The sequence below is a fragment of the Orcinus orca genome, chromosome 3, assembly GCF_937001465.1.
Source record: "Orcinus orca chromosome 3, mOrcOrc1.1, whole genome shotgun sequence".
In the NCBI taxonomy this organism is placed as follows: domain Eukaryota; kingdom Metazoa; phylum Chordata; class Mammalia; order Artiodactyla; family Delphinidae; genus Orcinus; species Orcinus orca.
The window spans coordinates 72,260,098-72,268,813 of NC_064561.1; the positions used below are offsets into that span (position 1 = coordinate 72,260,098).

General features: G+C 41.1%; 1 pseudogene; it reads right to left on the reverse strand.

The window, feature by feature from the left end:
- Nucleotides 1-1,290: 1,290 nt before the first annotated feature.
- Nucleotides 1,291-3,189, reverse strand: LOC101270667 (40S ribosomal protein SA-like; annotated as a pseudogene).
- Nucleotides 3,190-8,716: the final 5,527 nt, after the last annotated feature.

Sequence of the window (8,716 nt, forward strand, 5' to 3'; positions counted from 1 at the left end):
GAGAGCCTAAAGAGACATAACGACTAAACGTAATGTGGTGTCCTGGATGGGATCCTGGAACAGCACAAGGACATAAAGGAAAAACTAAGAAAATCTGAATAAGGTAAGGACTTCAGTTAATAATAATGTATCAATATTGGTTCATCAATTGTAACAAGTGTACCATGTACATAAGTAACAAATGTAAGATGTTAATAGCTGGGGAAACTAGATGTGGGCTATATGAGAACTTTCTGTACTATATTCACAACTTTGCTGTAAAGCTTAAACTGTTCTAAAATTAAAACTTTACTAAAGATCAAAAAGGAACATGGAAAGATGCTGAAGTAAGGTATGGGGGAGAGTGAGCCTGAACCAAATAAGTTGGTTTAGGGTCTGACAGTGGGTGTCAGATTTTGGAGAAAGAGAAGTTGGATGGCTATATCCAGGGTCAAAGAACTTTAATGGAAATGAAAGCTTTGGTGGAATTCCTAATTAATCATTTTTATAAAAATGGTGCATGATGGGCTTCATGAGCTCATTACATACTATTTGGAATGCACATTGAAATTTTAAGTTAAAATATTCATTGATGGGGGAAAAACCCTCAATAGAGGCGTTTAAACAACAGATTGGATTCTGCAAATAATTGAATTGGGAATTAAAGGACCCAATCCAAAAGTTCCCCCAGAAATCAGGAGTAAAAACAATGGTAAGAAATTTAAGGGAAAAACAAAGGCAAGAAAACTAAGTTTAAGACATTTCAAAATATGTACAATAGGAATTATAGGAGGACAAAAATGAAGATTGGTGATCAAGAAACTAATAGAAAAGATTTTAACTGGAAGAAAGATTATGATCTTAAGATCAAATGGGCTATTTGCTGGTCAGGAGCAAAAAGAATAGCCACAACTACACAAATTCTGGTGAAATTTCTGAGTTCCAAGGATGAAGATCACGTGGATAGGAAGAAACAAAAAGGTTTCATTCAGAGGAAGAAACCAACAGAAACTTCATGTAGAAAACAAAACTGAAATTATAGACTATTAAGAAATTAATGAGAACAAGCAAACCATACCCCAAAATCTACACAGGGCTGCTGTGTTCAAAAGACTGGCTTCTTATCTAGTAATAACTATGTGATCCCGGGCAAGTTACTTAACTTTATAAAGCTTCAATTCCTCACCTTTAAATAATAATATCAACTACTTCCATGGTGCAAATTATGTGCCAGACACGGTTCTAGGGGCTTTATGTGTATGAATTTATTTATCTCCCCTAACAGGCCTATAATGTAGATTATATGATTATCCCATTTTACAGGTGAAGAAATAGGAGCACCGAGAAGTCACATGCACAAGTTACAAATGGCAGCAACTGTAGCTCGAGTCTGCACTCATAACCACTATACTAAAGACTTCTTATGAGGCCTTATGGGGTGTTATAAGGATTCAGTGAGATAATACATTTGATAGTGTACTCAATAACTGGAGCTACTATCTGTTTAAAAAATGAAGCAAACATGTGACTTAAGGAGCTAGCAGAGGAACAATAAAATAATCTAAATCAGGTAAGAAGGAATTAATAAAGGCAATAATCATTTATAACTTAGCAAAAATGCTAAATTAGAATAAGAAAAATCATACACAGTATTGATAAATAAAAGCATAACTTGATTCTCTGAAAATAATCAACTATACAAACTTTCCTACAAGTTTCACCAAAGAGAAAATGTGGGCAAAATGCACAATATCATTACTTTGTTAGCAAAAATCTGGGATCATCTTCTAGGAAAATGCACAATAAAAAAAAATCAAGAAGTGAAAAACCTAATAGAGCACTAAAAAGATAAAAAAAAAAAAAAATGCCAGAGTTAACCTCCGAAAGTCATCAGAACCAGATTTTATGGACAAGTTCTTATAAGAACTTAATTCGTTCAGCAATGCTTTTTTTTAAAAAAAGAAATGGTTGTTTTCCGTCAACCTGATTTGCATTTTGTGTTTCACAGTCTGCGGAAGAACAGCTTAAGGGGACTTGGCGGATGTCCCTACCCACTGGCTGCAGTGCCGTCCTGGGAGGCGGGCTGACTCGTCTTCAACGGTGAGTCGCCGAAGAGGGCAGAGAGCCCCTGTGCCTGCAGCCCAGCCTGCCACCTCCGGTTGAGGGGCCGTAAATTCGGGAGCTGGAGCAGTCCGTTCACCCAGAAGTTCCTCCGTGCTCTCAACCTTTTCAGCTGTAGCCGGCTCTACCTCTGCCATCTCTTCAGTGTCTCCGTAGACGTAGATCACCTCTGACTTTCCGCAGGTGCTCACGGGAGATGGCGCCGCGCAGGCGCAGAACTTCCCCGGCCGGCATCAAGAACATCGGATGCACTGAGTGAGCGCCCTTGCGCATGTGTGAGACGGCAACGTCCACACGGCATAGAGGAGAGCGTGCCTTACCCATAGAGATGCGGGGCAGGCCCTGGGATCAGTAACCACCGGAAGTTGCAGGTCCCAGAAGGCTGCCTGGATCTGGTTAGTGAAGTTTCCAGGAGTGAAGTGTCCAGCAATAGGAGTGGCCGCACTGACTGCAACAAACTTCAGCACAGCCCACTGGCCAGTAGTCCTGGAGGATATGACACGACACCAGCAGGATTTTCAAAGGCAAGAACGGCACGAGCTGCCGGGAAAAGCTTCTCCCGGTTCTCTTCAGATTTATGATGTAGATACCATTACTTTTTCTTGTGTAAACGTACCGTTCCATTTGGAAGTCAAGGTTGGTGCCACCTAACTGGGTTCCTGCTGCAAGGAATTTGAGGACATACCCTCCTTCATTTGCAGGACCTCAAGGGCTCCAGACATTGTGAAAGGTTCCCTTTAAGTTACGACAGGAGCCCAGAACAATGCCACGCACCCCTGTCTAGGTAGAACAGAAAGGACAGCAAATAATCTAATTGCTGTGTCCCAGGCACTGTTGTCACTGGGTTTGTGGAAATGAACAAGAAAAATCCCCCGCTTTCCATGGAGGCGTGAACACTGAAAATTCTCAGGCTGATTAAACTCTTACAAAGTATAGAGAAAAATGGAAAGCTTCCTAACGCACTTTATGAGGATAGCATAATCCTGACCAAAACCTGAAAAAGCACAGAAAAGAGAAAATTAGGAATGAACTTATGGATGTAGATGGTGCACGTAATGTATTAACACAACAGTTTCCCCTTCCAAAAGAGAATTTGGCCTTTCCGTTAATTTTTTAGTTCTGTTTCCCTGAAAACCAGATGAAGGTAAAATATAAACTGGGCCTGATTGGCAAAGTGTGTCTGGACTGGGAGGACTACCAATGAACTATAAATTCCTCATGGGGACATCACAGCCTTGGGCTCCCCTGAATGCAGGGGACTTGGAAGCCCCCCCCCCCAGTGGAACTTTTCCAAGGGATATTGACTCCTATGGGGCACAAGGCCTTTAAGCCACCACCATCCTATCCCCTTGCAGTGGGAGTCTTGCTACGTCACACCTGAGCCATCTCATGTGGAGGGCTAAAGGAATGTCTCCTGGATGACCGCTCCCATGGAGAGAAGCAACCAACGCTGCCTTCCTGCAAATTATGTCCATCCTCTACCCTTCGGAGGAGGCAGGTACTGAGTGTGACCTAGGATAGTCTTGTGAGTCTGAATGTTTAGCTGAGTCCACATTTAGCTGAATGTTTGATTGAGCCTAGGAAGACCTCCCAGTGTGCATTACAAATAAAAAATTCAAAATAAAGGAATAGCAAATTGAATCCAGCAATGTGTTAAAAAGGTAACATAGTATGACCAAATAGATTTTATTCAAGGAATGTAAGGATGATTCAACATTTGGTAATCTATTAAAATAATTTATCACTTGAATAAGTGAAAAGATAAAACTCACGGTCCTGACAGGAACTTAAAAAGACACTCTGTAAAATTGAGAGACATTTCTAATAACTTAGTAAACTAGAAATACAAAACCATTCTTTATGATGAAATCAATAGCAAACATGATATTTAAATGGAAAACACTGAAAGTATTCCCAGTAAAGTGAAGAAAATGGCCACCAGGCTTGCTATGACAAAAATGGCATTTCCTTAATTCTAGCTGTGAAATAATAACAACAAAAGGAAACAAGACATAGTATTCTAAAGAAATTGATTATAGCAGCAGGGGTCAGAAAACGGGCTGACTGCTTGTTTATTTTTAAATAAAGTTTTATTGGGACAAAGCCAGAGCCGTTAATGTATGTAATGTCTCTAGCTACTTCCCTGCTACAGCAACAGAGTTGAGGAGTTGGGACAGAGACCATATGGCCTATGAAGTCTGAAATATCCACTAGCTGGACATTTAAGAAAAATTTGCTGATCCCTGGACTAGAGGATTATTATTTTCAGATGAGAACATCTACTTAAGGAAAAAAACCAAGAGAATCCATTGAAAATCATTAAAACTAATAAGAGGGTTCAGTAGTTGGTGGGTATAAGATAAAGATACAAACATTAATCATTTTTCTTTTGTGTTGGATTGCATCATTTGGCCTAGTTCCTCCCTCCTCCCCATATCCATGCCCTTTGCCATATAACTGCTACATCTCCTCTCACCATGGGCAAGGTGCCCTGCTTCGCTCATTGATCAGCCATATGACTTGCTTTGGTACTGGCATGTAGGCAGAGTGATGCAAGCAGAGGCCTGAGATGAAACTAAGCACTGGGCTTTACTCCTACATGTCTTCCACTACACGAGAAGAACTTTTACATGGGATTATCCCAACGGTCTCAGGTATGTGGAAGCCAGGCCCAGCCTAGATTAACCAACTCCTGCAAACCTGCAGATATATAAGTGAACCCAAACAAGATCAGCAGAGCTGTGCAGTCAAGCCCACCTGAAGCCCATAAATATATGTGAAATTAACGATTATTGTGGCATGCCACTAAGGTGTTGTGGGCTTTTGCTACATAGCAAAAGCTAACTTCTATACCTATAATATTAGCAATAACCAGTTAGGAAATGTAACCCTGCACTCAATAGCTATTAAAATAGAAAACACTTCATCTCTTTCTTTACCCTTTTTACCCAACTACCTACTCAACATGGCCCCTGGATGCTTAATAGGCATCTCAAACTAAACACGTCCAGAACAAAATTCACCGCATCGCAACTCCTCCACTCCAGTACCTGTGTCTTCTGCAGTCTTCCTTATGTCAGTCAATGACTCTTTTCTTTCTCTCTCCTCATTTAGCCAGCCCACCAGCCTAGCAGATCTAACTGTAAAAGGCGATCAAGTCTTCCACTCTTGTATCCCAGCTATTCTCCATGCAGCAGCTATTCTTCATGACCTAAACTATAGGTCAGATCATGTTATTCCTCTGCTCAAAGCTCTCCGATGGCTCCCACCTTATTTCGAGTAAAATCTTAAGTCCTCCTCACCGCCTGTCATGCTCTATTTGATTTGCTTTCTGGCCCCCTCTCTGACCCCAATGTTTCCATTCTTTTCTTCAATCACTCTGCTATAGAAACACTAGCCTCCATGCTGTTCCTCCTGCATGGCAGACACACTCTATCCTCAGGGCCCTTGAGCTTTCTATTCTCACTGCCTGAAATATTCTCCAAGATATCTGCCTGACGCACTCACCCACTTTCTGTGGACCTCCACTCAAATCACCGTATCAGAGATTTAATACTGATCAAAATCACTGACCACCTTAAAGAACGTAACTCCCACCTTCTACCACTCACTGTTTCCTTACCTGCTTTTGATCTTCATGGCACTTATGACCACCTGACATATTACCAAGATATTTGTTTGTTTATTGTCTTTCTCTGCTTTCTAGAATGTAGGCTTCCCAAGACCAGATACTTTGTTTTGCTCACTGCTTTATCCCCAGAGGCCTAGAACAATGCTCAGGATATAATAAGTTCTCAATAAATACTGTTGAATAAATAGGTAGACCTAGGAATAAACTTCACAAAACTCTGCAAAACCTGTATGAAAAAAGAAATATAAAATTGAATTGAGGGAAATAAAAAAGGCTTGAATATATAGAGACATATCATCATCCTGGATGGAGAGATTCAATATTTCAAAGACATCATTTTTTCCTAACTTCAGTTTATATTGAACACAATCCCAATTAAAATCCTAATATGATTTTTGGGGGGAGGAAACTTATCAAAAGGATTCTAAAACCAATCTAGAACTATAAATGTTTGAAGCCATCTAAGGCACTTTTGAAAATGACAAGTAATAAGAAGCAGGCAGATATTCCCAACCATATACTTAGATATACAGAAGAGCCACAGAAACGAAAGGTCATGGTACAATAGCACCAATATAAGTAGACGTGTCATTGGGACGAATCGGAGAGTCCAGCTAAGCAGATAAATCCAGTTCACACTGCCAGCTGTGTGACTTAGGTGACTCTCAGCCTCTCTGAGCTTCAATTTCCACATCTATAAAATGGGACTAGTAGGGGCTTCCCTGGTGGTGCAGTGGTTGAGAATCTGCCTGCCAATGCAGGGGACACAGGTTCGAGCCATTGTCTGGGAAGATCCCACATGCCGCAGAGCAACTAGGCCCGTGAGCCACAACTACTGAGCCTGCGCGTCTGGAGCCTGTGCTCCTCAACAAGAGAGGCCGCGATAGTGAGAGGCCCGCGCGCCGCGATGAAGAGTGGCCCCCGCTCACCGCAACTAGAGAAAGCCCTTGCACAGAAACGAAGACCCAACACAGCCAAAAATAAATAAATAAATAAATAAAATTAAAAAAAAAAAAAATGGGGCTAGTAAAGATTGTCAAGAGGCCTGAGTCAGATAATATACATAAAGTGCTTAACATGTCACCTTGTATGTAGTCAGGGTTCAACAAATTCTAGTGCCTTCCCCAATGGGATCCAGAACAGGAGTTCTTATCCTTTCTTAATTAGATGGACGCTAGTAAACTAGCCACAGCATAGGGGGTCCCACAGTCTTTAACTAATGTAGGGGCAGGTTTCAGGTAATGATGGGCTGTGTCGATAGGAGGGTGTGAAAATTCCATTAACAAAGGTAGCCTGGATTGTTATTCACCAACAGTGCAGAGGAGAAGAGGGGAGGGGAGGGAAGAGAGGATGCTGGTCTCGGAGCTCTGGAAACTGCATAGGGGCCAGTCTGGGAGCAGTAGGCTCTGTGTCCTTGGAACCCAGAATTTCCTTAGGAGGGATAGATGCAAGGGGAGGGTGCTGGGCACCCAGCTAGAAATCACCTCCTTGGGGGAGAAGCCCCTAAAGGGATGACAGCACATCCAGTGGGGTTTGCCCCATCACACTTGATTGAGAAATACTGACTTAGAAATAACTATTTGATTAAGAAATTAGTGCTTGAGGATTCTCATAACTAGTTATCGCTTGGTTGTTTACTGAAAAAAGGAGAATGGGTTTTACTTAGAAACTGGGTGCCTTTTTTGGGGTGTATCATTTTGTGCTGTGGCTTCCTAGAACAAATAACCATTTTGTTTTATTCCCAGAGAAATAATCCATGACACATGGGTTTTTATCACAAAACAAAAATGTCAAACTTTAGAACAAAATAACTGGTTGAGTATAGCCTTTTGTCATTTATTGTAAAATATGTTATCTATGCTAAATCTTGGTAAGCATCTTACTCTCCAATCTTCTTGATAAAATAGGTGAGTAATTAATTTCTGAGCTTGGTGTATTTCCTTTGTAAGAGATCATTTGCATACATACATACATTTTGATACTGAAAGAAATCCTAGAAGCTAAACTTCAAAAGTTGTAGACTTTGCGTAGATAAACATCTGCTGTTTAATGGTGTTTTGAATTGCAGAGCTACCATCTAAGTACTTTTAATTCTTTTCTTTTTTATAACTGAGTGGGTGGGGAGATGGGAAAGAACTGTTAAGAATAGTCACCTCTCTTTCTCTCTATCTGTTTCATCCTTTACAGAGCTGGAGTTCCCACACCTGATATGCCTTCCTCATGTAGTTCAATGAGAATTGAAAAAGAAGAAGAGATTAAAAAGTACTTCAAATTTCTCAAGGGACTACAGAACAGGAAGGTTTATTTTGTTCATTGCTGAATCACTTTCCTGGCTCAGGTTTTTAAAATGTTATATTTGCTCTTTTTTTGTTACTGGTCCACGGAGAATATGTATTGGTCATTTCATAAATAATATAAATTTAATAAGCTTTTACAAGATTAAATGTATTCATCATTCATTCATTTAACCAGTAATTCCTAAATGCTTAATATAGACTGCACCCTGGGAACACAAATGAACAAGAGTCAGTCATCGTATTGGCTCTCATGGAACTTACAGCCCACAAGGAGGAATAGACCTTAAGACAGAATCATGCAGATTGCAAAGACTACTATGGTCATGGAGGGCTTCGTGGAGGAGGTGGCTTTTGAGTTGAAACCTGAAGGATGAGAACGGGCCATACATGGAAGAGCTGAGGAAGAATATTCCAGGCAGAGCTCAGCAAGAGCAATGGCCTGGAGGCTGGATATAGTAAGAAACCAACATGACTGGAGGGTGGTAGGTGAGGGGAGAGTAGAGACTGGATCAGACCAGACCAAATTTCCAAATGGAAACGTGGCTCATTCCTGAAGAAGTATTCCAAATGGGACACTCCTATCCCTCCGTGAGGTAGGCCTAGGTGATCTGCCCCAGATTCCTGTGTGGGTGAGCGTTGATGGTACACTGATGCTTGGAAAGGCTAGATAACCTGCCCAAGTAGCACC